The following is a 23,239-nucleotide window of genomic DNA, read 5'->3' on the forward strand; positions in this document are numbered from 1 at the left end:
TGAATTTTTCAGTTGACTAAATAGTTGGGCCAGAATTTGAACTCAGAACCCTAGACAGTCCTAGACTAGGTTTAGCTCAGTGTTTTAACTTGCTCAAATCCCACCTCCTTCTACACAGCTCTGTGGTAATCAAATAGCACAATAAGAAAAAAAAATAACCCAATTGAAAATGGACGTAGGATTTGAATAAGCATTTCTTCAAAGAAGGTATATGAATGACCAATAAGCACATGGAAAGATGTTCAACATTGTTAGTCATCAGAGAAATGCAAATCAAAACTATAACGAGATATTACTTCACATCTACCAGGATGGCTATAATCAAAAAACAGAAAATAACAAGTGTTGGTGAGGATGCAAAGAAATTGCAACCCTCATACACTGCTGGTGGGAATGTAAAATGGTACAGTCACTTTGGAAACAGTACGGAAGTTCTTCAAAATATTAAACATAGAGTTATCATATGCCTCAAAAATTCTCACTTCTAGGTACCCAAGAGAATTGAAAACATATCTTCATATGAAAACTTGGACACAAATGTTTATGGCAGCACTATTTATATTAGCCAAAAAGTGGAAACAGTGCAAATATCCATCAATTAATGAATGGTAAACAAAATGTGTTATACCCACATAATGGAATATTGTTCCACCATGAAAAGGAATGAAGTTCTGATACATGCTGCTACATAGATGAACCTTGAGAAAATTATGCAAAGTGAAATAAGCCAGACACAAAAGGCCATATATTGCATGATTCCACTTATATGAAACATTCAGAATAGGCAAATCCACAGAGACAGAAAGTAGATTAGTGGTTGCAAGGGGCTGGGGGAAGACGGAATGGAGAGTGACTGCTAATGGGTATGAGGTTTCCTTTGGGGGTATCAAAAATGTTCTGGAATTATACAGAGATGACGATTATTCAACTTTATGAATACACTAAAAACCACTGAATTGCATCTTTCAAAGAGTGAACTTTGTGATATGTAAATTTATCTCAATAAAGCAGTTATGAAAGGAAAAAAGTAGGTGTATATGTGTAAATGTTCTGACTTGGGGAAAAGTGTGGGGAGAGGAAGGTATGATGGGGCAAGAACCAAACCTGGGGATGAAGACCCAACTTCACCCTTACTGCTCTATGACTTTGTAAAAATCCACTTACTCTTTTGATTCTTGGTTTATTCATTTGAAAAATAGGGAAAATATCCCCCTCAAAGTGATTTTATATGGGTCAGAGATGATCTTATAACCTATAAGTTGCTATTTAAATGTTAGCTCTAACCCTAAAGTCTTGAATTTTTCTCTGAAATGGTAATTCTCTTTCCATAAAATTTGAGCTCAAGAGTGTCCTTTGCAGATTCTGGTCCTTCCCCTGGCCCTCAGTACTATACAGAGTGTTCAGCATAGTGACTTAGACTTACTTAACAATTGAGCAGCAGTGTGGGCCCAGGACTATAAACATAAATAAGATTTACTTGTGTCTTCAGGAAGGTCAGTCAAGTGGGGTGGGAGTAGGAGACAGATATCTAAATTTGTAAGTATAATGCATGTGCATGTAATTACAGTGAGATGAGCAGGTGATCATGTGTACACATCCACCCTTTTCAACAAGTGCCTCCTGGAGAAGAAAGATGAAGATTTGTTGGTTGGGAATTTGTGTCTCCTACCATTGGATCCTACATGCTTCCAATAGGAGGACAGGGTTGAACATGGTTCAAAAAGATTTCTAAAGATTTATGATGTTGGCTATTTAAGGAAATGAAAATATCACTAACAGAACAGTATGGAGGTTCCTTAAAAAACTAAAAATAGAATTAACATATGACCCAGCAATCCCACTACTGGGCATATACCCAGAGAAAACCATAATTCAAAAAGACACATGCACCCCAATGTTCATTGCAGCACTATTTACAATAGCCAGGTCATGGAAGCAACCTAAATGCCCATCGACAGACGAATGGATGAAGAAGATGTGGTACATATATAGAATGGAATATTACTCAGCCATGAAAAGGAACGAAACTGGGTCATTTACAGAGACGTGGATGGACCTAGAGACTGTCATACAGAGTGAAGTTAAGTCAGAAAGAGAAAAACAAATATCGTATATTAACGCATATATGTGGAATCTAGAAAAATGGTACAGATGAACCGGTTTGCAGGGCAGGGGTGGAGACACAGATGTAGAGAACAAACGTATGGACACCAAGGGGGGAAAGCAGGGGGGGGCGGTGGTGGGATGAATTGGGAGATAGGGATTAACATATATACACTGATATGTATAGAATAGATAACTGATAAGAACCTACTGTATAAATAAATAAAATTCAAAAAAAAATTATTTTCCAATGGAAATTCTATTCCTGAAACACTCACCAAAATAATAATAGAAAGGATCTTCACCAACCTGATTAAGGCATCCACGAATAACCTACATATAACATAATTGTTATTGTTGAAACTCTTCCATTTTGATGGATTTGCAGTTTCTCTTTGTAGTATTTATCCTTGTTTGATAAACTCAGCTTTATTGAGGTGAAATTTACACACAATAAAATTCACCCATTTTATGCATACATTTCAAAGTATTTTTTAAAATATGGTCACATAGCCATCACTACAATCATGATATAGACATCCCCTCTGCCTCTATGCAGAAAATCCTGTCTTCACATCCACCACCTGCTACAGTCTCTGGAAAGCACTAATATTCAGTCACTATAGATTTTCCTTTTCTAGAATTTCATATAAATGGAATTCTACAACACACATTATTTTGTGCCTGGCTTATTTTACTTATTATAATGCTTTTCACATTCACCCAAAATTTTGTGTGCATCTGTGGGTAGCTATTTTTTAATGCTAAGCTGTATTCCACTTTATGGGTGAATCACATTTGCTTATCCATTCACCAGTTGAGGTTTGGGTAGTTTCCAGTTTGGAGCTATTATGAATAAAGCTGTAATTATTATTTGTATAAGTCTCTGTATGGACATATATTTTATTTCTTTGAGGGAAACACCTAGAAAGGGGTATTGCTAAGTCACATAGTTGAAGTGTGTGTTTAACTTAAAAACAAAAAAAAGTCAAATTTCCAAAAGGCCTGTTGCATTTTTATCCTACAAGAAGTGTATGAGTCCCAGTTGTTATATCTCCTAGCCAACCCTTGCATTTTATTATCTGCTGAGGTTTTAATCTGCATTTTCTAAATAACTAATGATGAGCATCTTTTGTGCCTAGTTGTCATCTGTATATCTTCTTTAGTGAAGTGTTTGTTAGAATATTTTGACTATTAGGTTATTTGTTCTCTTATTGAGTGATTTAAAATCTTTTTATAATGTGAACACAGGTCTTTTACTAGATACGTATTTTGTAAATCTATTCTCCTAGTGTGTGGCTTATCTTTTCATTTATTTGAGAGTGCTTTTAAAGAGCTTTTTTTTTCCTTTTTAAATTTTGAAGAAGTCTACAAAAATTATCAATGTTTTCTTTTATGGTTTGTGGTTTTTGTGTAAGAAATGTTTGTCTAACCAAAGGTTTCAAAAAAATTAGATAACTGCTTTGTTTACAAATTAGATATCATATTAAAATAACGATTGTGTAAAAAAAATATATCACTAACATATGATTGCTAATAGAATGGGAACTTGAAAAATATCATATTTCTTCGGTGAGGGGCCATTCTTAGCTCACCCTCTTTCCTGGTAAACTTTTGATTATTTTGTCTTTAAAATCCTAATAAAAACATCATGTAATTCTCTCCAACACCATGTTCAAAGCAAAGCAACAATGAGAGGATCAGCCCATGAATTTTCTAAGTTACTTATAGGGCTAAAGCCCCACAAGGGAGGCATTAGATGCACCCACTTCTATTAGATCATATGTTATTCATAATGGGTTCCTGGAAATCCAGTTGTCTTTTCCTAGGACCCCAGGATGTTATGACCAAAAATATATATTTCAAAACCTCTCCACCTCCAAAGCCCTGCTCAAAAGAAGTTTTGCTGCAGCTTTTAGTTGTTAATATTGAAATATTTCCATTGATGATTATTTGGCGTAGCAAGTTTCAAAACCTTGGTATTTGGAATAGCTTGCTAATGTTTTCTTAAATTACATCCTCTTGTGGGTCCATAAAATCCCAAAGTTATTACAAATAAATAAATGGAGTTTCTCTTCATGATGTAAACCAGCTTTCAATGAAGTCATTGAGGGGAAGTTTGGTTTGGATGGAAGAGGCACCTACCCGGGGCAAGTGCTGCTTTCCACTCACTGGGGGCTGGAGACGCGGTCAGCAGCTGCTCTCAGGCAACTGAATGGAGCAAACCCCTGCTGCTTCATTTCTTGTTTTAACTTCCAGTGGGAAACTCAATATTTTAAAATGCTCCTTTTTCCTCAAGTCCTCTGCATGTGGTGACCAGGGCCTCGGAGGCAGGTGAAGAGAGAAGCTGTGTTGGTGCTCATTGACCACATCCTTACCCCATCTCAGACTGAACTAGAGGTCCCGGGGCAATCCTACAGCATGCTGGCACCCCCAGTGCTGGAGAGCCTTGCTCTAAGTCCCAAGGTTGCAGCCTTCCCCAGGCACAATGGGAAATACTTAATTCAGGGTGAAAGAAAGGGGGGCTGCAGAGGCTGGATCCTTGGAGAGCAGCAGGCCCTGCAGGCCTTGTCGTGCATGTACTTCTGGGGCACATCCTGGGAGGGAGCAGTTCTCGTGGACCCACCTCATGAGAGCAGCCTCCTGGATACCTGCAGCCATCCCACCCTTCACTGTGGCATGGCTCCAGGGTACATACAAGGCAGAGTGTGACCCACAATTGGTGTGGAAATAATTACTACTCACATACACAGTTTGGGTCTCCCAGCCCTCCTTGGGTGGACAACTTCCTTTTCTGCTTCTGCTTTCCCCTGTGTTCAGAGTCATAGAGAAATACACTTTTAAAATAATAATACAAGAGGGTTCCAGTTTAAGATGGTGACATAGGAAGATCCTGAACTCACCTCCTCCCACAGACACACTGAATCTACAGATACATATGGAACAATTTCCTCTGAAAAAAACTTAAAAACTGGTGGAGCCACACTTTCACATTGGGCAAATGAGAGGGAAACCACATCAAAGTGGGTAGAAAAGGCTAAGACACAGTCTCTCCTAAACCTCACACCTGGTGTGGCATCCCAAAATCTGGAGGGAACTTAAAACCCAGAGCTTCTCCCTGAGGAGCAAAGGGTTTGTACCCCACATTGGGCACCCCAGGTTTTAAGACCAGCACCTGAGATACGAGCTCCCAGAACATCTGGCTTTGAAAACCAACGGGGCTCATGGCCTTGGGACTCACGGGGCTGTGGCGAACTGAAGAACATCTCTTAAGTGGCTCATATGCAGACTTACCTGGCTCAGGGCCTATTGCAGAAGCAGCCCTACGAAAAGCACCCAGACTTTATGTGAGAGACTCATTTCCTAATTTTAAAGTGTTGGTCTAAGGGGCAGGGATCTATTGGAATACTCTCCCGGGATGGAGGCTGGGTGCCATCTTTCTGCTCTCCCTCTGATTTGCTAAAGCCAGCAGGCGCCATCTTTTTTTTTTTTTTTTCCTCTTTCTTCCTTTCTCTCCTTATTTTTCTCTTTATTTTTCTTCTCTTTCTTTTCTTTTTTCCCCACTTTTTTCGGGTAATGCCATCTTTGTACTCCCCCTCTGCCTTGCTCCAACCAGTGGGCACCATCTTTGCACTTTCTCTGCCACGCTCGAGTGCCAGCATCTCCTAGAGGGGAGCTTCCACACATGTCTGGAGCCCCCGTGTCTACATCTGGTGATCTGGTTTTGTGGCTGCCACCCAGAGGATGCCTCTTAATCACCTGGCTCTGGAGGCCAGAGGGGCTTGAGTTCCTCGGTCCCGTGGGCTTCTAACAATTGGAGAGACAGCTCTCGTAGGCTACCGCTCCTAGGGCACTGGATAGACAGCGCACTGAAGCACACCCCCGTCTTTCTGAGAAAGAGGTCTATTTGCTTGTCCAGGAGCTTTGACCTGAGGGACAGGCTTCAGGTCTGGCACACTCCTAGGGGCCCACAGAAGGGCTCTCCGGGAACAGAGACTGGTGAATGCAACCTTGGCAATCTCCCTCCACCTCACTCCAGCTTGCTGGTATCTTACAGAAAGGAACTTACACTTTTTCTGGTTGCCGTGATCTTTGCAGCTGCTGCTAGGCTCTGCTGGAGACAGCGAGGCTTATGCTCCCAGGTCCTACAGAACTGTAACCAGAAAGAGAGTTCTTAAACGGCTACCATCCCAGGACACAGAAGGAGGCAACACACCCAGGAGCGCAACCTTTCTCAAAAGAGGCCAATTAGCTCATCATCATGGCCGCATCCCGAGGGGCAGGCTTCTAACTGAACATACATCTAAGGGCTGACTGTAATCCTTTCCTGAGACCTCAGAGAGCAGGCACTATCTTCACGCTCTCCCTCTGCCATGCTCCAGAGTGCCAGCATCTCTCAGAGGGGAGCTCTTACATGTGTTTGGTTTCTATGTCTGGTGCCCTGGTTTTTGCAGTTGCTGCCCAGGGGTCACCCCTTGATTGCCTGACTCTGGAGGCCAGGGCGCTTACTAGGTCCTGTAACAATCAGAGAGACAGTCCTTGGCAGGCGACTACCTCCAGGGCAATGCACAGACAGCACACTGAAACACACCCCCAGCATTTCCATGAAAGAGGTCTACCTGTTGCTCCTGGAGCAGCAGGCTGAGGGGCAGGCTTCAGGTGTGGCACACATCCAGAGGATGTGGAGGTGTTCTCAGGGAACGTAAGTTGGGCAATGCCATCTTTGCGCTCTCCTCCTGCCTCACTACAACTCACAATCTTCTGGAGCCCTAATTTTTGTGACTGCTGCCCAAGGGACACCCCTAGATCACCCAGCTCTGGGGGCCAACAGGGCTTAAGTTTGTAGTCCCACAGGACTGTATATATTTGCATTCTTTAAAAGCCGTTGCCTGAGGGTCTGGCTTCCAATCAGCCTGAATCTAGGTGCTAAATGAGATACTCCCTTTTGGGACACTGACTGGTCTTGGCAAACCCTCAACAACTGGGAGCTATTAAAAATAAAATAGGCTGTTTGGATGATCACAAAGGTTTGAGAGACAACCAAAAGCCAGGGCAAAGTTGAACAGTAAGTTTCATCTCTTACAGAAGGCCAGTCCTTCAAGATTGGGAGAAGTGGCTGTTTCATCTAATACAAAGAAACAAACACAAAGAGTCAAGCAAAATGAAGAAACAGAGAAATATGTTCCAAACAAAAAACATAAAACCTCAGGGGAAAAAAAAAAACCTTAATGAAACAAAGATAAGTAATTTCCCTGATAAAGAGTTCAAAGTAATGGTCATAAAGATGCTCACCTCACTTGGGAGAAGAATGGATGAACACAGTGAGAACGTCAACAAAGAGACAGAAAATACAAGAAAGTTCCAAACAGAAGTCATGTAATTGAAGAATACAATAACTAAACTGAAAAATACACTACAGGGGTTCAACAGTAGATGAAGAAGCAGAGGAAAAGATCACTGAACTCAAAGATAGGGCAGGGGAACTCACCCAATCAGAGCAGCAAAAAGAAAAATAGAATTTTAGAAAAGGAAGACAGTTTTAGGGACTTATAGGGCAACATCAAGCAGACTAACATTTGCATTATAGGAGTCCCAGAAGGAGAAGAGGAAAAAAAAAAAAAAAAGGCAGAAAACTTATTTGAAGAAATAATGGCTGAAAACTTCCCTAACCTGGGGAAAGAAACAAACATCCAGATCCAGGAATCCCAGAGAGTTATGAATAAGATGAACCCAAAGAGACCCACACCAAGATACATTATAACTAAAATGTTTAAAGTTAAAGACAAGGAGAGAATATTAAAAGTACCAAAAGAAAAACCATTTGTGACATACAAAGGAATCCTCGTAAGATGATCAGCAGATTTTTCAGCAGAAAGGTTTCAGAGCAGAAGGGAATGGCACAGTATATTGAAAGTGCTGAAAGAAAAAACTTTTCCAACCAAGAAGTCTCTACCCAGCAAAGTTATCATTCAGAATTGAAGGAGGAATAAAAAATTTTCCAAACAAACAAAAGCTAAAGGAGTTCATTACTTTAAATGTAAATAGATTAAATTCTTCAATCAAAAAAACATAGAGTGGCTGGCTGGATGAAAAAACAAGATCCATCTATATGCTACCTATAAGAGACTCATTTCAGATGTAAGGACATACACAGACTGAAAGTGAAAGGACAGAAAAAGATATTCCTTGCAAACTGAAAGCAAAAGAAAGCTGGGGTAACTATATTTGTAATGGACAAAATGGACTTTAAAGCAAAGACTATAAAGAAGGACATTACAAACTGATAAAGAAGTCAATTCAATAGGAACATACAACATTTGTAAATATTTATGCACACAATGTAGGAGCACCTAAACATACAAAGCAAACACTAACAGATCTAATGAAAGAAATAGACAGCAGTACAATAACAGTAGTGGAATTTAATACCCCACTTACATCAATGGATAATCATCCAGACAGAAAATCAATGAAGAAACATTGGTTTTCAATGATACATTAGACCAAATGGACTTCACAAATATATACAAAAACATTTCATCCAAAAGCAATAGAATACACACGCTTCTCAAGTGCACATGGGACATTCTCTAGGATTGATCATATGTTAGACCACAAAACAAGTCTTAACAAAGTTAAGACTGAAATCAAATCAAAATCTTTTCTGACCACAATAAAACTAGAAATCAACTAAAAGAAAAAAATTGGAAAATCCACAAATGCATGGAGACTACATGACATGCTACTGAACAACCAATGGGTCAAAGAAGAAATCTAAAGTGAAATAAAAAAATATCTTGAGAGAGGAACGGATGGCGGAGTAGAAGGACGTGCTCTCACTCCCTCTTGCGAAAACACCAGAATCACAACTAGCTGCTGGACAATTGTCAATAGGAAGACACTGGAACTCACCAAAAAAGATACCCCACATCCAAAGACAAAGGAGAAGCCACAACGAGACGGTAGGAGGGGCGCAATCAGAGTAAAATCAAATCCCATAACTGCTGGGTGGGTGACTCACAGACTGGCGAACACTTATACCACAGAAGTCCACCCACTGGAGTGAAGGTTCTGAGCCCCACGTCAGGCTTCCCAACCTGGGGGTCTGGCAACGGGAGGAGGAAATCATAGAGAATCAGACTTTGCAGCCTAGTGGGAATTGACTGCAGGACTTCGACAGGACTGGGGGAAACAGAGACCCCACTCTTGGAGGGCGCACACAAAACAGTGTGCGCATCGGGACCCAGGGGAAGGAGCAGTGACCCCGGGGGAGACTGAACCAGCCCTACCTGCTAGTGTTGGAAGGTCTCCTGCAGAGGCAGGGGGTGGCTCTGTTTCACCGTGGGGACAAAGACACTGGCAGCAGAAGTTCTGGGAAGTACTCCTTGGCGTGAGCCCTCCCAGAGTCTGTCATTAGCCCCACCAAAGAGCCCAGGTAGGCTCCAGTGTTGGGTTGCCTCAGGCAAAACAACTAACAGGGAGGGAACCCAGCCCCACCCATCAACAGTCAAGTGGATTAAAGTTTTACTGAGCTCTGACCACCACAGCAACAGTCAGCTCTACCCACCACCAGAGCCTCCCATCAAGCCTCTTAGATAGCCTCAACCACCAGAGGGCAGACAGCAGGAGCAAGAAAAACTATAATCCTGCAGCCTGTGGAACAAAAACCACATTCACAGAAAGATAGACAAGATGAAAAGGCAGAGGGCTATATACCAGATGAAGGAACAAGATAAAACCCCAGAAAAACAACTAAATGAAGTGGAGATAGGCAACCTTCCAGAAAAAGAATTCAGAATAATGATAGTGAAGATGATCCAGGACCTCGGAATAAGAATGGAGGCAAAGATCGAGAAGATGCAAGAAATGTTTAACAAAGACCCAGAAGAATTAAAGAACAAACAAACAGAGATGAACAATACAATAACTGAAATGAAACTACAGTAGAAAGAATCGATAGCAGAATAACTGAGGCAGAAGAACGGATAGGTGACCTGGAAGACAGAATGGTGGAATTCACTGCTGCGGAAGAGACTAAAGAAAAAAGAATGAAAAGAAATGAAGACAGCCTAAGAGACCTCTGGGACAACATTAAACGCAACAACATTCGCATTATAGGGGTCCCAGAAGGAGAAGAGAGAGAGAAAGGACCCGAGAAAATATTTGAAGAGATTATAATCGAAAACTTCCCTAACATGGGAAAAGAAATAGCCACCCAAGTACAGGAAGTGCAGAGAGTCCCATAAAGGATAAACCCAAGGAGAAACATGCCGAGACACATAGTAATCAAAGTGGCAAAAATTAAACACAAAGAAAAATTATTGAAAGCAGCAAGGGAAAAACGACAAATAACATACAAGGGAACTCCCATAAGGTTAACAGCTGATTTCTCAGCAGAAACTCTATAAGCCAGAAGGGAGTGGCATGATATATTTAAAGTGATGAAAGGGAAGAACCCACAACCAAGATTACTCTACCCGGCAAGGATCTCATTTAGATTTGATGGAGAAATCAAAAGCTTTACAGACAAGCAAAAGCTAAGAGAATTCAGCACCACCAAACCAGCTCTACAACAAATGCTAAAGGAACTTCTCTAAGTGGGAAACACAAGAGAAGAAAAGGACCTACAAAAACAAACCCAAAACAATTAAGAAAATGGTCATAGGAACATACATATCGATAATTACCTTAAACGTGAATGGATTAAATGCTCCAACCAAAAAACACAGGCTTGCTAAATGGATACAAAGACAAGACCCATATATACGCTGTCTACAAGAGACCCACTTCAGACCTACGGACACATTCAGACTGAAAGTGAGGGGATGGAAAAAGATATTCCATGCAAATGGAAATCAAAAGAAAGCTGGAGTAGCTATACTCATATCAGATAAAATAGACTTTAAAATAAAGAATGTTACAAGAGACAAGGAAGGACACTACATAATGATCAAGGGATCAATCCAAGAAGAAGATATAACAATTATAAATATATATGCACCCAACATAGGAGCACCTCAATGCATAAGGCAACTGCTTACAGCTATAAAAGAGGAAATCGACAGTAACACGATAATAGTGGGGGACTTTAACACCTCACTTACACCAATGGACAGATCATCCAAAATGAAAATAAATAAGGAAACAGAAGCTTTAAATGGCACAATAGACCAGATAGATTTAATTGATATTTATAGGACATTCCATCCAAAAACAGCAGATTACACTTTCTTCTCAAGTGCACACGGAACATTCTCCAAGATAGATCATATCTTGGGTCCCAAATCAAGCCTCAGTAAATTTAAGAAAATTGAAATCATATCAAACATCTTTTCTGACCACAACGCTATGAGATTAGAAATGAATTACAGGGAAAAAAACGTAAAAAACACAAACACATGGAGGCTAAACAACACACTACTTAATAACCAAGAGATCACTGAAGAAATCAAAGAGGAAATAAAAAAATACCTAGAGACAAATGACAATGAAAACACGACGATCCAAAACCTATGGGATGCAGCAAAAGCAATTCTAAGAGGGAAGTTTATACCTATACAAGCCTACCTCAAGAAACAAGAAAAATCTCAAATAAACAATCTAACCTACACCTAAAGGAACTAGAGAAAGAAGAACAAACAAAACCCAAAGTTAGAAGAAGGAAAGAAATCATAAAGATCAGAGTGGAAATAAATGAAATAGAAACAAAGAAAACAACAGCAAAGATCAATAAAACTAAAAGCTGGTTCTTTGAGAAGATAAGTAAAACTGATAAGTCGTTAGCCAGACTCATCAAGAAAAAGAGGGAGAGGACTCAAATCAATAAAATTAGAAATGAAAAAGGAGAAGTTAAAACAGACACCGCAGAAATACAAAACATCCTAAGAGACTACTACAATCAACTCTATGCCAATAAAATGGACAACCTGGAAGAAATGGACAAATTCTTAGAAAGGTATAACCTTCCAAGGCTGAACCAGGAAGAAATAGAAAATATGAACAGACCAACCACAAGTAATGAAATTGAAACTGTGATTAAAAATCTTCCAACAAACAAAAGTTCAGGACTAGATTGCTTCACAGGTGAATTCTATCAAACATTTAGAGAAGAGCTAACGCCCATCCTTCTCAAACTCTTCCAAAAAATTGCAGAGGAAGGAACACTCCCAAACTCATTCTATGAGGTCACCATCACCCTGATACCAAAACCAGACAAAGATACTACAAAAAAAGAAAATTACAGACCAATATCACTGATGAATACAGATGCAAAAATCCTCAACAAAATACTGGCAAACAGAATCCAACAACACATTAAAAAGATCATACACCACGATCAAGTGGGATTTATCCCAGGGATGCAAGGATTCTTCGATATACACAAGTCAATCAATGTGATACACCATATTAACAAACTGAAGAATAAAAACCATATGATCATCTCAATAGATGCAGAAAAAGCTTTTGACAAAATTCAACATCCATTTATGATAAAAACTCTCCAGAAAGTGGGCATAGAGGGAACCTACCTCAACATAATAAAGGCCATATATGACAAACCCACAGCAAACATCATTCTCAATGGTGAAAAACTGGAAGCATTCCCTCTAAGATCAGGAACGAGACAAGGATGTCCACTCTCACCACTATTATTCAACATAGTTTTGGAAGTCCTAGCCACAGCAATCAGAGAAGAAAAAGAAATAAAAGGAATACAAATTGGAAAAGAAGAAGTAAAACTGTCACTGTTTGCAGATGACATGATACTATACATAGAGAATCCTAAAACTGCCACCAGAAAACTGCTAGAGCTAATCAATGAATTTGGTAAAGTTGCAGGATACAAAATTAATGCACAGAAATCTCTTGCATTCCTATACACCAATGATGAAAAATCTGAAAGACAAATTACGGAAACACTCCCATTTACCATTGCAACAAAACGAATAAAATATCTAGGAATAAACCTACCTAGGGAGACAAAAGACCTGTATGCAGAAAACTATAAGACACTGATGAAAGAAATTAAAGATGATACCAACAGATGGAGAGATATACCATGTTCTTGGATTGGAAGAATCAATATTGTGAAAATGACTATACTACCCAAAGCAATCTACAGATTCAATGCAATCCCTATCAAATTACCAATGGTATTTTTTACGGAACTAGAACAAATCATCTTAAAATTTGTATGGAGACACAAAAGACTACGAATAGCCAAAGCAGTCTTGAGGGAAAAAAACGGAGCTGGAGGAATCAGACTCCCTGACTTCAGACTATACTACAAAGTAATCAAGACAATATGGTACTGGCACAAAAACAGAAACATAGATCAATGGAACAAGATAGAAAGCCCAGAGATAAACCCATGCACATATGGTCAACTAATACATGACAAAGGAGGCAAAGATATACAATGGAGAAAAGACAGTCTCTTCAATAAGTGGTGCTGGGAAAACTGGACAGCTACATGTAAAAGAATGAAATTAGAACACTCCCTAACACCATACACAAAAATAAACTCAAAATGGATTCGAGACCTAAATGTAAGACTGGACACTATAAAACTCTTAGAGGAAAACATAGGAAGAACACTCTTTGACATCAATCACAGCAAGATCTTTTTTGATCCACCTCCTAGAGTAATGGAAATAAAAACAAAAATAAACAAATAGGACCTAATGAAACTTCAAAGCTTTTGCACAGCAAAGGAAACCATGAATAAGACGAAAAGACAACCCTGAGAATGGGAGAAAATATCTGCAAACGAATCAACAGACAAAGGATTAATCTCCAAAGTATATAAACAGCTCATTCAGCTCAATATTAAAGAAACAAACAACCCAATCCAAAAATGGGCAGAAGACCTAAATAGACATTTCTCCAAAGAAGACATACAGATGGCCAAGAAGCACATGAAAAGCTGCTCAACATCACTAATTATTAGAGAAATGCAAATCAAAACTACAATGAGGTATCACCTCACACCAGTTAGAATGGGCATCATCAGAAAATCTACAAACAACAAATGCTGGAGAGGGTGTGGAGAAAAGGGAACCCTCTTGCACTGTTGGTGGGAATGTAAATTGATACAGCCACTATGGAGAACAGTATGGAGGTTCCTTAAAAAACTAAAAATAGATTTACCATATGATCCAGCAATCCCACTACTGGGCGTATACCCAGAGAAAACCATAATTCAAAAAGACACATGCACTCCAATGTTCATTGCAGCACTATTTACAATAGCCAGGACATGGAAGCAACCTAAATGCCCATCGACAGACGAGTGGATAAAGAAGATGTGGTACATATATACAATGGAATATTACTCAGCCATAAAAAGAAACGAAATTGAGTCATTTGTTGAGACGTGGATGGATCTAGAGACTGTCATACAGATTGAAGTAAATCAAAAAGAGAAAAACAAATATCATATATTAACCCATGTATGTGGAAACTAGAAAAATGGTACAGATGAGCCAGTTTGCAGGGCAGAAGTTGAGACACAGATGTAGAGAACAGACATATTGACACCAAGGGGGGAAAACTGCGGTGGGGTGGGGATGGTGGTGTGCTGAATTGGGCGATTGGGATTGACATGTATACACTGATGTGTATAAAATTGATGACTAATAAGAACCTGCAGTATAAAAAAACAAACAAACAAAACAACTAATACTAAACTTTCTTTGGGTTATTTGTATGGTAATATGTTAATATAAATGTTTCAGACATTATGTGAAATTTCTAAAAATCTTATATGTTCTGGTATAATGTTATAACTCATAATTCTAGTTATTACTTTAAAATGTATATCTCAGAAATAACTAAATTTCCTTGTCAATTGCACTATTATGAACTTTCAAAAAAAAATATCTTGAGACAAGTGAAAATGGAAATACAACATACCAAAATTTATGGAATGCAGCAAAAGCAGTTCTAAGAGAGAAGTACATAGTGATAAATGCTTACCTCAAGAAATAAGAAAAATCTCAAATAAACAACTTAACTTTACACCTCAAGGATCTAGAAAAGAAAAAATGAACCCCTAAGCTAAAAGAAGGAAGAAAATAACAAAGATCAGAGAAGAAATAAATGAAAAAGAGACTAACAAGACAATAGAAGAGATCAATGAAACCAAGAGCTTGTTTTAAAAAATCAATAAAAGAGACAATCTTTTAGCTAGACTAACCAAGAAAAAAAGAGAAGGTATTCAAATAAATAAAATCATAAATGAAAGAGAAGACCTTACAACTGATATCATAGAAATACAATGGATCATAAGGGACTACTACAAATGATTATACACCAACAAACTGGACAGCCTAGAAGAAATGGGTAAATTCCTAGAAACACACGACCTTCCAAGACTGAATCATGAAGAAATAGAAAATCTGAACAGACTGACTGCTAGTAAGGACACTGAATCAGTAATTTTAAAACACCCCATAAACAAAAGTCTAGGACCAGATGGCTTCACTAGTGAATTCTACCAAACATTTAAAGAAGAAGTAATACCAATTCTTCTTAAACTCTTCCAAAAAGTAGAAGAAAAGGAAACACTTCCAAACTCATTTTACAAGGCCAGCATTACCCAGATACCAAAACCAGACAATGATACCACAAAAAAGAAAATTACAGGCTGATGAACAAAGATGCAAAAATCCTCAACAAAATATATGCAAACCTAATTCAATGATACATTAAAAGGATCATACACCGTAATCCAGTGGGATTTATTCCAGGGATGTAAGGATGCTTCAACATCCACAAATCAATCAATGTGATACACCACATTAACAAAATGAAGGATAAAAGTCATTGATCATCTCAATAGATGCAGAAAAAGCATGTGACAAAATTCAGCATCCATTCATGATAAAAACTCTCAATAAAGTGTTTATGGAAGGAACATACCCTAACATAATAAAGGCCATCTATGACAAACCCACAGCCAACATCATACTGAATGGTGAAAAACTAAAATCTATCTCTCTAAGATCAGGAATAAGAAAAGGATGCCCACTCTTGACACTTTTATTCAACATAGTACTGAAAGTCTAGCCAGAGCAAATATAGAAGAGAAATAAAAGGCACCCAAATTGGAAAGGAAGAAGTAAAACTGTCACTATTTGTGGAAGACATGATTTTATATAAACAAAACCCTAAAGTCTCCACTAAAAAAACTATTAGAAATAATAAATACAGGGTCAGGATACAAAATCAATATACAGAAATCTGTTGCATTTCTATACACTAATAATTAACTAGGCTAAAGAGAAATTAGGAAAACTATCTCATTTTCAATTGCATCAAAAAGAATAAGATATTTAGGAATAAATTTAACCAGGAGGTAAAAGACCTATATGCTGAAAACTATAAGGCCATGACAAAAGAAACTGAAGAAGATACAAGTAAATGAAAAATACTCATGGATCGGAAGAATTAAAATTGTTAAAATGCCCATACTACCCAAAGCAATCTACAGATTCAATGCAATACCTATCAAAATTTCAATGGCATTTTTCACAGAAATAGAACAAGCAAATCTAAAACTTGTATGGAACCACAAAAGACCCCAAATAGCTAAAGCAATCTTGAGAAAAAAGAACATAGCTGGAGGAGTCATGCTCCCTGATTTCAAACTATATTACAAACCTATAGTAATCAAAACAGTATGGTACTGTCATAAAAAACAAACACATAGATCAATGGAACAGAATAGAGAGCCCAGAAATAAACCCATACACATATGGTCAATGAATTTATGACAAAGGAACCAAGAATATACAATGGGGAAGGCAGTCTCTTCAATAGATGGTGCTGGGAAAACAGGACAGTCACATGCAAAAGAACAAAACTGGATCACTATCTTACAGCATACACAAAAATTAACTCAAAATGGACTAAAGATTTGAATGCAAGATCTGAAATCATAAAACTCCTAGTAAAAAACATAAGTGGTAAGTGCCTTGACATCGTTCTTGGCACTGATTTTTGGATTTGACACCAAACGCAAAGGCAACAAAAGCAAAATTAAATAAGTGGGACTACATCCAACTACAAAGCTTCTATACAGCAAAGGAAGCTATCAACAAAATGAAAAGGCAACCTACCAAATGGGAGAAAATATTTGCAAATCATATATCTGATAAGGCGTTAATATCCAAAAATATATAAAAAACTCATACAACTTAACAGGAAAAAAAACAATCCATTCGAAAAACGGGCAGAGGATCTGAATAGAAATTTACCAAAGAAGACATACAGATGGCCAACAGACACATGAAAAAGTGTCCAACATCACTAATCATCAAAGAAATGCAAATCAAAACCACAATGAGACATCACCTCACACCTGTCAGGATGGCTATCCTCAAAAAGTCTAGAAATAACAAGTGTTGGCAAAGATGTGGAGGAAAGCAAACCCTCCTACACTGTTGGTGGGGATGTAAGTTGGTGCAGCCACTATGGAAAATAGTATGGAGGTTCCTCAAAAAAATTAAAAATAGAACTACCATATGATCTAGTAATTCCACTTCTGGGTATTTATCTGAAGAAAACAAAAACACTAACTCAAAAAGATATATGAACCCCCATATTCATTGCAGCATTATTTATAATAGCCAAGATATGGAAACAACCTAAGTGTCCATTGATGGATGAATGGATAAAGAAAATGTGGTGTGTATATATATGTATATATATATACAGTGGAATATTATTCAGCCACAAAAAAAGAAGGAAATCATGCCATTTGTGACAAACATAGATGGACCTTGAAGGCATTATGTTAAGTGAAATAAGTCAGAGAAACACAAACAGCATATAATCTTACTTATATGTGGAACCTAAAAAAATAATAATAAAGTAAAAGCCAAGCTCAGAGAAGATACAGATACAGAGAACAGACTGGTGGTTGTCAGAGGTGGTCAGGGACATTGGGGGTGAGGGGGGTGGGCAAAATCGGTGAAGGGAGTCAAAAGGTAAAAAATTCCACTTATAAAATGAATAAGTCATGAGGATGTAATATACAGCATGGTGACTATAGTTAATAATACTACACTGCATATTTAAAAGTTATCAAAGATAGTAAATCTTAAAAGTTCTCACCACAAGAAAAAAAAGTCTATAACTATGCATGGTGATGAATGTTAACTAGACTTATTGTGGTGATCCTTAACAATAAACAGAAATATCAAATTGTTATGTTGTACACTTGAAACTAATATTTTGTCAATTATATCTCAATTAAAAAATAAGGACAATAATTCAGGAGTGTTGTCTAGGATTCAGAGCATGACTTGGAACCATTTTGAGGGCACTGCTACTGATTTTTAGGTAACGTGGGTAGATTGTTGAGCTGCGTCATTCTTTTCCTTATTCATATGATAGGAACTGGCATTTTATCAAACTGTGAAATAGCTCCCAGACTCAGGGTCTTGCTTTTAGATTGCTTTTTTTTTTTTTTTTTGTGGACAACATCCATGTATTTATTGTATAACTTTTTATTTTTGTATTGTTTTATTGGAGTATAATTGCTTTACAATGTTGTATTCGCTTCTGCTGTACAATGAAGTGAATCAGCTATATGTATACCTATATCCCCTCCCTCTTGGACCTCCCTCCCACCCCCACCCCCACCCCATCCCACCCATCTAGGTCATCACAGAGCACCCAGCTGGGCTCCCTGTGCTATACAGCAGGTTCCCACTAGCTATCTATTTTACACATGGTAGTGTATTTGTGTCAAACCTAATCTCCCAGTTCGTCCCACCACCCCCCCCACCCATGTCCACATGTCCGTTCTCTACGTCTACGTCTCTATTCCTGCCCTGCATATAGGTTCATCTGTACCAGTTTTCTAGATCCCACATATATGCGTTAATACTTAGATTTGCATCTGTAGCTAAATAGAAATTAACCTGAGAGCTAGAGAGCTTAAGGCTATCAACTGACTTCAGAGTCAAAGCCTGGTTGCAAGAGAGGTATCTGCTATTGAGTTAGTTCATGCCCAAGATAGAGGGAGAGAACTGAGGATTCCGAATTCACCAGTGCCCCTATTTTCCCAACAGAAATGCACCTACTTGTGCTCAGTAGAGACTGAGAAGCAACTCAGTGTACTGGTTAGAAATATTGGCCCTGAAGTCAGAGAGACCTGCACTCAAATTCCTGCTCTGCCAATTTAGCACCATTATCTTGGGGACCTCACCATTTTGAGCCCCAGTTTGCATATCTCTCAGATAGGGATCAATACTACTTACTGCATATTGGTAGGTGAAGTTAGATGGCATGTTTAAAACAACTGGCACATGATAGGCCCTCAGTAACCAATCACTAAGACTTCTTCACTTTGGAGTTCAGCTTTTGCCACCCCCCTGGGAACTGTGGCCTCATGTAATAACATGCATTTCTTTCCCTCCTCTAGAAGGTCAGACCCATGAGGATGAGGCAGAGGTTTTTATTTCTTTTATTTACAACCATTTCCTCATTGCCTAGAACAATGTTTGCAACCTATGTGTTCAATAAATAAATAAATAACCTCATTCATTCATTTGATATTCATGTAACAAATATTGATTAAATTTCTACTTTATGCCAGGCAACCTCAAAATAATAGGTTCCTTGAGAGACCATGAGAAACCATCTGTTCAGAGATGCGAGGCTCAGGCAAAACAACTAAAGGTTGTTTTCAGGGGTTGCCCAAATGGAAGAAAACTCCATTTCACATGACAAATTTTCTGCCCCTGGAAAGTCTGCAGAATGACCAAAGGAGAGATTAAACTGATCTTGAACTTCATGGGCTTGTGACCCACTGGTAAATTTATTGGCATTTTTGGTTTTTAGAACATTTCTGTCTTGGCCTTATCAGGTCTGGGAGTTGAAAGACTTCTCTCTCTAATTTTCCTTAGTACATGACTCTTGCTTTTTTCCTCAGTTTTTTGTTTTTGTTTTTTAACTTTCCTCCTCTTTCTGACAAGAACATCATTGGGTCCCAAACTCCACAGGTTGAGCCACAGGGAGAGTTGGGACTTAGTGGGGTGGGGACACACCTTCAGAGTTCCCTGTGTTTCCCGATGACCCACCCCTCTGCAGGCCTCCCCTCTCCCCATAACTCTCAGTCTCACCCCTACATCTGCCTGATGTGGCTAATCCCACGATGCCCACATCCATGCTGACTTTCTGGGTATTTACCCATCACCACCAGAATCCCAAGATCCCAAACCATCCCTCTCACCAGGACTCACCCCCACAGAGCTTGGTATATCCCTCAATCCGACCAACTCCCTACCTTCCCAACCCCAGACACCTCCACTGGCTGCCCTCTGGAATGTACAGCCAATCATCTCAGAATCCCTACCGACCGTGGACAAGCTCAGCACCATCATCACTAAGACGAAGCCCTCCACCTGGGCCCCATCGGCCCCATCTCCTCTCCCTACTCAAGGACAGCATACCTGCATTTGCCCTGCCTTGCCTGCCTCATCTGTGTTTCCATATCAGCATCCAAACGTACTGTTAACTTCCCCCATCTTAAAGAAAACAAAACAAAACAAAACTCAGAGACCAATCCAGGCACAGCCCATTTCTTTACTCTACTTTACAGCAAAACTCCTCAAAAGAGTTGTGTATTCCTGCTGCCTCTAATTCCTTTTCTCCCATTCACTTTCTTTAAATTTTTTAAACTTTTTATTATGAAAAATTTCAATCATATTTAAACATTCAGAATATTACAATGAACCCCATAATCATATCACCCAGATTTAATAATTATAGGTGAGGGCCTTCCCTGGTGGTCCAGTGGTTAAGACTCTGAGCTTCCAATGCAGGGGGTGCGGGTTCAATTCCTGGTCGGGAACTAACATCCCACATGCTGCGTGGCACGGCCAAAAAAAAAAATTATAGGTGAGATACTTATTTGCTTTGTCCTTGCTGAAGTATTTTAAAGCAAGTCCCAGATAACATGACATTTCTCTCTTAAATACTTCAGAATGCATCTGTAAAAACTAAAAATTTTTCTTACATAACTTTAATATTATGTAAGAATAATGATGTAACAATATTGTAATATGTATTATGTAACAATAATTCCACCTTTTCTCTCTTAAAACCACCTCACTCCACTCAGCTTTGTACACTTGTCCCCACTATTCCACACAAACTTTTCTTGCCTAAATCACTCCTGACCAATATATATTGCTAAGGAATGGCTATTTCTCATTGGTTGGGTGACCAACCATCCCAGTCGGCTTCGGACTCTGCCAAAGCTGGGAGAGTTCTGAACAGAATAGGGCAGTCGGTCACCCTATTTCTCAGTTCTTATTTTTCTCAACTTTTCAGGAGCAATTGACAAGGGTGATTACTCTTTTCTTCTTGAACAATATTCTCTTGTCCTCTGGGACACCACTCTCACTTGGTTCTCCACCTCCTTCTCTAGCCACTTCACAGTTACTTTCGCTGATTCTACTCATCTGCCTGACCTCTGAATCTTGGCATGTTCCAGGGTTCTCCATCCTCAGTCCTCATCTTTCCTCACACTCAAGTCTTTAAATACCATGCACACATTGATGACATGCAGATTTCTATCTCCAGCCCATAACCTCTCACCTGAATACCAGACTGTTATTCCAGCTAACTCCTTGGCATCTTCCCTTGGAAGTCTTAAAGTCATCTCAAACTTACTAGTCCAAAACCAAACTCTTAATCTCTCCCCTAAAACCTACTCTTCTCATAGCTCTCCTTATGACAGTAAATGGCAACTCCATTGCTCTATCTGCTCAGAGCAAAAACCTTGCGGTCATGTTTGAGTCCTCCTTCTTCACTCACATACAATCCACCAGCAAATCCTGGTGAATCTTCTTTCAAAATTATTAATAATCCAACTACTTCTTACTAGCTCTACTGGCATTCTTTGCTCAAATTATTGCAATACCCTCTTAACTGGTGTCCACCCCAATCCACCATGCTAAAATGCTGTGATTTTTACACCCTCATATTAAAGCTTGAGAAATGGTAAGAATCATGTATTAACAGAGACTTGAAAGTATTTTTCCTGTGATGAATCTACACCAGATGAATATATGAAGTCACAGGCATAACACTGATTCTATTTTAATGTTTGATTTTTACAAAGAATCCATCCTAGGCTGGATCTAGAGACTTATAATTAAAAAATCAAGTTGTCTAGGATTGTGAAATACTCCTTCTACTTTTTTCCATTTCTTAAGCTATACTATACATGAAACAAATAATTTAGTCACTGTTCATACTGACACAGACTTTTAAGTATTTTCAGAATGTTTTATACACTTATATTAAAATGCGTGATTCCTAAATTAAGAAGCCCAAGAATATGAGAGAAACCTGCATATTTGGACTCTGTTCAGTGTGCCCATTCCTTGAAGCCAAATTTTCTAGAGGTGGGGCTGTATCACCATAACAACTAATCTTATGTTTTAGTTCTTCATTACTAATAGTGCTTCTCACAAACTTATTTTTAAGTTGCCCAAGCAAAACATTAATCTTTAGCATTGCATCATGGTCTTTATTTTAGAAGCCATTCTTAAAAAAGAAGCAATCCTAATTCTTTTAGAAGAATTCCTTAAAAACTAATAAGACAATTGTTTCACTGCCATGACAAAAATATGTTTCTAATTATCTTTTCCCAGAAGCTTTCCAGCAAACACAACCATTATTATTCATAATTCTCAATGATCAATAAAATATTGGCCAAGCACTTTATTACTACGATTACATGCAAAGAGGCATGGAGAATGTTATCTGTGGTTTATCCACCAAGAATCCTAATGGAATACCTACTGTAACCGCAAAACCATGCTGAATACTACAGAGGCAAACAGACTTCCCTCTCTGAAAGCCTTGCTGACTTGCTCTGCAAGAATGAAGAGCTGAGTCAATTCTCTGAGAAACCAGTGGGGAAAGAGCTGCTCCTTGAGGAAGGCATCCTCCCTGGAGTGAGGCGGAGGCGTTTCTGGGAGAGGGAGCACCGCCTGGTCTCTTCTTCCCGGCACTGAGAAGACTGTGCCTTGGCGAGCACACTTCCATTCTCTCCAATTCGCTGAAGTCACAACATGTCTCTGGACGCAGTTCTTCCAGCTCCCATTCATAT

General features: G+C 38.9%; 1 long non-coding RNA gene across 1 annotated transcript in view; it reads right to left on the bottom strand.

The window, feature by feature from the left end:
* LOC137756830 (uncharacterized) overlaps nucleotides 1-23,239 on the bottom strand; it is a 60,819-nt gene that overhangs the window by 25,894 nt on the left and 11,686 nt on the right. The window contains exons 3-4 of the long non-coding RNA XR_011072263.1: nucleotides 6,173-6,256; nucleotides 4,849-4,913 (exon numbers count right to left, since the gene is read on the bottom strand). This is a non-coding gene — a long non-coding RNA (uncharacterized lncRNA). The remainder of the gene's footprint in view (nucleotides 1-4,848; nucleotides 4,914-6,172; nucleotides 6,257-23,239) is intronic.

The sequence above is a fragment of the Eschrichtius robustus genome, chromosome 2, assembly GCF_028021215.1.
Source record: "Eschrichtius robustus isolate mEscRob2 chromosome 2, mEscRob2.pri, whole genome shotgun sequence".
Classification (NCBI taxonomy): Eukaryota; Metazoa; Chordata; class Mammalia; order Artiodactyla; family Eschrichtiidae; genus Eschrichtius; species Eschrichtius robustus.